General features: G+C 36.3%; 1 long non-coding RNA gene across 2 annotated transcripts; it reads left to right on the plus strand.

The window, feature by feature from the left end:
- The first annotated feature begins 368 nt into the window (after positions 1-368).
- On the plus strand, positions 369-3,740 carry LOC113314341. Of its 2 annotated transcripts, none has more exons than XR_003342366.1 (5): positions 369-622; positions 913-1,106; positions 1,977-2,038; positions 2,121-2,228; positions 3,499-3,740. It is a non-coding gene; the product is annotated as an uncharacterized LOC113314341 (long non-coding RNA). The 2 variants fall into 2 exon arrangements; XR_003342367.1 differs by having other exon boundaries at positions 913-1,074.
- Positions 3,741-7,089: the final 3,349 nt, after the last annotated feature.

Genomic DNA, 7,089 nt, shown 5'->3' on the forward strand with positions numbered 1-7,089 from the left:
TTGGGGGAGTTGGGTGTAGTTGTGTTTTTTCCCGTTAGTCGTGAGGGAGTTCGAGGGAGTCTCTTAAAATCCCCGTTAGTCGTGGGAGAGTTTAGAAGAGTCTCCCCAACTCCCTAGAAAACCCCGTTAGTCGTGGGGGAGTTTGAAAGAAACTCTTAAACTCCGTGTTAGTGGTAAAAATTAGAATGATAGGGAGTTTGTTTTTTTTTGGGAGTTCTGGGGAGTTCTAGGGAGTTTGTAGTGTATTTTTGCCTCACTCCAAATCTCTCAAAAAAGTAGAGATTTTGGGAGAGTCTCTCAAACTCCCTACACTCAACACACCAAACTCTCTCAAACTCACAATACTCTCTTACAATCCCTCAAAATCCCCAATATTCAAAATACATTAAACTCCCTCCAACTCACTCGTCGACTTAACCCCCTGTTAATTTTTTAGAACAGGCTATATCTTTTCTGACCGCCACCGTTCTTCTGAATTATCTCTCCTGAAACTGCATGCAAACCCTTTTCTCGATTCTATCTTTTGAGTTCCCGAGCTTACCGTTCCATTGATAGGTTAATGAACTTCCTCTGAGCAATTCCATTGAAGCAAAGCTGTTGGGATAACACGTTGATGTTTTAGGTAACCCTGATCTTTCTGTATTCAATCTAAAGAGAAGCTGTAAAATTTATAACAAGAAACTCGATCTACGTTAACCCTAAAAAACTATTTTTTTTGCTCTCTTATGCCTAATAAGATTGGTAAAGGTTGGGGACGTCTTATGTTTAGGCAGGATTGGGGTTTCATGGGTTTAGCAAATTTTAGGGATATAGTTAACCCGGTGGATCAAGATAAGATAGATTTTTTTTTCCTCTCCGATATAGTTCTCTGAATTTAATTGTATTGATTGGGATTTGTTGATTTTTCTACAGGGTCGATGTAGAATCAGAAAGATGTGCCTCCGTTTAGGAATAAATTCCAGTAATGGCTTCCCATGATCCGGCGGTCGGGTATTCCGGATGGGTTAGTCATTGGACGCCTACGAAAGACTCACTGTTTGTTAAATATGGGTGTTTGCAATTTACTTTATCTTGGTACGCCTTTGGCTTAAAACAGTTCTCACTTGGTAAACCCTAACCGTCTTGTTTTCTTCCTGTTATCCTTTTCAGCTTTTCTGAATTTTTGTTTCTCCAATCAATGAACCCCAACCTTTTTGTTTTGATCTACACCGAGCTAAGATTTTGATTTAAATTTTTTTAAAAATCAATGAACCCAAATCCAAACCCTTTTCAATTTTTATGATTGATTATCAGTGTACAACAGGCACAAAACATAATCAATCAAAGGGAAATGCTGATTATTATGAATTGTGTAATAGTTTGGCTCCCCATCATTACTTAGATTCATGAACCCAGTTTCCGACAGACACAAAATATACCTACCCTGTACAATTTTTTATTTTGAACCTGAGTGGGTTTATAGATAGTCAAGGAAGAATTATAGCATATACTGATCCAACCATATATGATAGCTGGTATGTGCATCCTTTTTGCTCACCAGAGAACAAATCACACTTTCAATCAGCCACTCTCATGGTTCGCATCAGGTCCTTCAACTATGACCAAGTCACCCTTTTCTTTATGCTGGATGAAATAATGAAATCTTGCCAGCAAATAAACATGTCTCTTTACATTGAACATCATACATGCCTATCATTGTTAGGAGATAAGTCTTCTGTAATTAGGACTTATTCATAGATACTCACTAATATCCGACGTTCTTCACTGAATTAATATTGTAGTTAAGTCAATCGTCATAGTGGCTAAGAAGGGAATCACTTTCTGTCTCTACATTTTAGTAAATTCTTATAATTGTTGATTAGTCATATCTTGAGAATAGATCAACTTGAGCCATTTCTGAAGGTCTCTGTGGTTTAACAATCTCTTATTGATTTGCAAGTTGAACTAATGTCGAAGTGGGATTATATGTTACTCAGATTTCGTCTATGGTGATTTGGATATGCGTAGGAGGATTCATTTCAGATTTTTTGTAAAAAAGGTGATCCACATGCGGTCCGTGCTAACTTAATATGTTGTCAGTGATAAAAGAAGGTCCTTAATAAGATTTGTTAATTGTTCAGTTACAGACTATACTGTTGCACAATTGAGGCATGGTCACTGACCCATGTTGTTGTGTGACACCATTTGCAAGCTAAAAGATATAGCCACACAAGCGATAGGCTTATCAGGTATGTCTTCATGAGCCTTATTGTGATACATGCGAAATAGTTTTTATTTATTGTGGCATCGTATTTTTATTAGTAAAAAGGCATAATTAAAATGTAATATGAGGATATTCAGTTTTTATGAAAGGGAGTTCAATATTATTAAATTTGAAGTGTCAGTTTTTGATGAATGAAAGCTATGTTTGCTGCTCCAAATACCACTGCGAACAAGGATCCATCTGTTACTTTTTTTTTTTCAGTAACGAATATTGAAATAAAATAATCTTGGGAGAAATATTATTGAAATAAAATTAAGTGATCGAAATTCTATTTTTGATGCAACTATGTTTCTAGATTTAAGTTGATGCTTGCAATTGGGCTTCATCCTAAATAGATTAGTTGAGTGCTGAATTAGCAACTTTTATCATTGATCGACTAATGGTTTAAGAACACCAAGTGGATTTGTTTAGTGTTCTGGGTCGCAAGGTCTTTGATATCTTATTCTGTAGGAATCCACATTACTGCACCCTATTTTCACAACAAACAGGGGACCTTCCTAATTCGACGAGGTCTCTGGAGCTGGACAATCAGCTCTCTTGGTGTACATGTTGGTTTAATTTCAGGGTACAAAGAATACATGAAACATTGTTCTGTAGGAATCCACATTACTGCACCCCATTTTCAGGGGTACAAAGAATACATGAAACAAAAAACAAAGCTAGATTGCTTTCGTTGATACCACAACTTTTACATACATTGCACCTATATACTTTTTGGGTCATTGTCGTGATCGGTAATTTTTTTGTTCTTAGAAGGTTTTACAATCTGATGACCTTGGACTTGATCACCTTAAAAGCGCATATGAATCATTTCTTAATCATTTCTTTTAATTAGAAAGGAGAAGTCGAGAAAGCTAGAGTTTATCACGAACACTTTGTTTGAACATGCCTGCCACAAAGCCTGTTTTAGAAATGATTCAACTAAGGTGGATGTAATAACAAAAAAACTTAGATGTTTAGGATTGTGATCTAATGCCTTTTAAAATGTTGTCGGATTTGTTTGAGTTCCTGCAAAATAGTGTATTTACCCAATATTTTAATGAGCCTGTGATATACACATCTGAGTTATGGGCCAATGAGGATAAAATTTCCTTTCTTTCCTATCTTGGGGAAATATTTCTAGGTAATGATTTTTTTCGCATACTTGCATATGATTAAGCTTATGTTGATCTCTTTCTTAGATAATGAGTTGTACTTTAAGATTTCTTCATTAAGATTTTTTTTTTTTTTTTTAGATTGGTCGAGGTGAATCCACTGGACATGCTGAACTTTAGATGAATGCTACCCGTATATAGCTTGGAACTTTGGTTTTCTATATCTTATCGTTGTCAAACTCTAGCTAAGACAACGTAGTTCTGTATAATTTTCTAATGTGTTTTGAAAGTTAAATCACTTCAGCTGGAAATTTAAGGAACCTTTAGGGCTTTGTATATATGTATTTATATCACAAAAATATTTATGAATCTTTCTTCCGATTGTGTTTGACCAATTCTATTGAGTTGCAGTATAAGTGTACTACAAAAGTTTCTGCCATCTTGAAAGTAGAAGACTTGAAGTTAATAGGATTGCATCAATGGTTGAACTTCTCCTTTTTAGAAAGGTAAACGAAAAACATCTGATTTTGAAGTTAATGGTTGAACTTCCTCATAATGATAATTTGATTTAAGATAGCGGAAATGAAGTGGATAAATTTGCAGTATTGTGCATCAACAAATAAATATGAAATGCTTAATGGAGTGCGGCATGGCTGGCATGACTCGTGCACGCCTTTGGCATGGTTGTGCCTGGCGTAGCCATGGCCACTGAGATTTTTGGCACGTTGGTGTAGAAATCTTGCCTAAATTAGGGTTTGGCTTGTCGAAACCCTAATTTAGCCTATATGGCATGTCGCATGTGGTGAGTGGCCATGTTTGGGCATTTGGCATGCGCATCTGGCGTTTGTGCCTGACATGTCCGTTTGGCATGTGCGCGTTTGGCGCGTTTGGCATGTTGGCGCGATTTTTGGGAAGCCAATTGGCTTTGCATCCATCTGGCGCGGTTTCCTCCTTTTCAACACTTTGGCGAGTTTAGAGCAACCTGATTGGCTACACTTCTGGTGTGAGTGTGGCGGATTTAAAGCGACCTGATTGGTCGATGGGAAGTGGGGACGGCAAGCTAGGGCGTGGCCACACTTCCAGTGCATTGTGGCGGATTTAAAGCGACCTGATTTGTCGATGGAAAGAGGGTTGGCAAGCTAGGGCGTGGCCACACTTCTGGTGTGCATTGTGCCGGAAATTGCCTAGTTTGGCTAAGCATAGTTTCGACCAATGGGGTCTAGTGTACCGCGGGGCGTGAAACCCTAATTTTTGCAAATTAGTCGGGTTTATGAGTTTTTTGTGAGTTATCTCAATAATTGGCTGGATTTTGTACGCTGCCACAAAAATCCTTATCTACAGAATGCAGTGTGCTTTTCGTCTGAGCATTTTATGCGATGGCCTTAACTTTGGTACTTGGAGGTTTATGCTACTCCGCTGCGAAGGAACATAAATCCTTCATGCCATACCGATATTAAGGGTTCGGTCGGGGAACATAGCACAGGAAAGTACTCAGTGAGTCTTGTACTGGCGAGGTGCCGAAATTTACAGAGTGTTTGGGATGGTTGCTACATTCGCCAGTCTGGATAAATTTCATGTAAATATATTGAATGGCTCAATAAATATGTCGGTAGAGAGGTTAGCACTCACGACACCGTTTCCTTGGAGAGTGACGTCACATCATATGCAAGGTTTCACGATTTTAACCCTAAGCTAAAAACCACCATCAACACCTACATAAGAGGTTGTATCTTGAAAATGCATAAGATTCCTCTTATGGTTTATGTGAACCATGGCTATTGTGTTCCTATTAAATCTGGAACCTTAAATATATTTTGGTTGGCCTACCAAAATATATAGTGTACATTTTCAGATGTAATTCTGTCAATGTTTCGCCATTTAGGATGCGATTTTGAAAAATATGTATTCCTTCAAGGAATAAGTTTTCAGTTAATAATTTTATTAACAATGGATTGCTTCATGCACCTCACAATTGTTTTAATGAAGCAAGTGATCTTTTGAAATACTATATGGTTTATGATTCTGATGATATTTTTAACAAATATCATATTTTGTTCAAGTTTATCCATGCATACTCTAGTAAATTCTTGAATGAATTTCAAGTGATATTATCACATTCTGGTAATAAAAGAGTACACATATTATTGGACAAAAACATGGAATCGACCCAAAATAAAGATCCAGTCCATAGAAAACTGGTTTTCCAAAAGAAATACCTAGACACAAAATCGGAATTGTTTCCCCACAAGTCACGGTTTCCGATTTTGAGTACGTTTCCTAAAACTAGTTATTTCCGGTTTTTGATGCCAAGTCTTCCTATAAAAGATAATCTCGTGATATGTGTTCTAACATATTGAGGAAGATTGCTCAAAACCGTAACTAGGGTTTCTCATATTTTCGCAAGTATGGGACAGAGGAAAACAAGAGAAGAGGTCTCTGGAATAGACAAGTTTGTCTTGAATCAATTTATATCTCCTGAAGAAGTTGAGAAAATCAAGAATCCACACTTGATCAAAGGAAAGCATGATTTTACAAACTTTGTAGATAGTACATGCTTTGTAAGATATCAAGCCCTGAAGGGAGTTAACTTCACTGAAGAAAAACGATTTGATCCAGATGTTTCAGAAACCAACTATGTGAAGTTTGTTCAAGATCGAATTTGGGGAAATATGTTCGGTTTTGAAAAATACTCTCCTGATATTGTAAGAATATTTTATGGTAATATTCACAATATAAATCATAGAAATCTTACTTTTAGCACCTTGGTTGGAAGTACGTTTCTTCATGTCAACAGAAAGATGATATCAGAAATCATCAACTACAAGGTGAAAGGTCATATGATCACGGGTTCTGAAATTGAGCACGATAACATTTTAAAACTCATTACTGTAAGAATGTTGAATGGAAAAAGGGAAAAATGATAACCAAAGACGTTCCCTTAGACTTGAGGATTTTTGGTAAACTGGTCGTATCATCTGTCTATGCTTGCTCAAGAGATTCCTCTCAACGGAATAGAGATTTTGCTGAATTGGTTTTCTACCTCCTTGAAGGCAAAAAATAAATTGATATCTGTGGAATGATTATCAATCAAATATTTAAAATAATTGAATTTCTCAATGTTACAGGATTCCATAGAAATCTTGGATATCCCTGTCTCATCACCAAGTTATGTGAAAATGCAATAAGGAACAACTTTGGAGATGAGAAAGTTATTAAAACTATATCTCAAGGAGTCATTAACCGGATGGGTGGTACTCAAAAGGGATCAAGTATCTCATATGATCAAATCTATAGTAATGGAGATCTCATGTTTTAGATTTTGCGTCTTGGAAGACAATTGACTGTATTCATAGACAACTGATGTTTGTATACAGAAATGATCCAGAAACTCTTAAAGGAATCGTAACTATCAATGATGAGTTCCTAAAAGAAGAACAAGAAGTTTTATCAGATGAAGACTCTAATGAGCAAGTAAAAGAAAACTAAATATCTTCAAGAAAAAGGAAGGAAAATAGACATCAATTTTTGATTTCTTTCATTGATTGTATTGGTCTATTATGAATAAAATTATTTGATTAATAATTTTTCTTGTGATAGTTTTCGGTTTACATAGCCTGTGCTTAAATGCTTTTATCTTATTGCTATGTATGTTTATGGGATGTTTGATTTCGGTTTTACTACCTTAATATTCGATCTCATACATTGTGAACCCTTATGGTTTGGGTGACTTTT

Source organism: Papaver somniferum, chromosome 9 (genome assembly GCF_003573695.1).
Source record: "Papaver somniferum cultivar HN1 chromosome 9, ASM357369v1, whole genome shotgun sequence".
In the NCBI taxonomy this organism is placed as follows: Eukaryota; Viridiplantae; Streptophyta; class Magnoliopsida; order Ranunculales; family Papaveraceae; genus Papaver; species Papaver somniferum.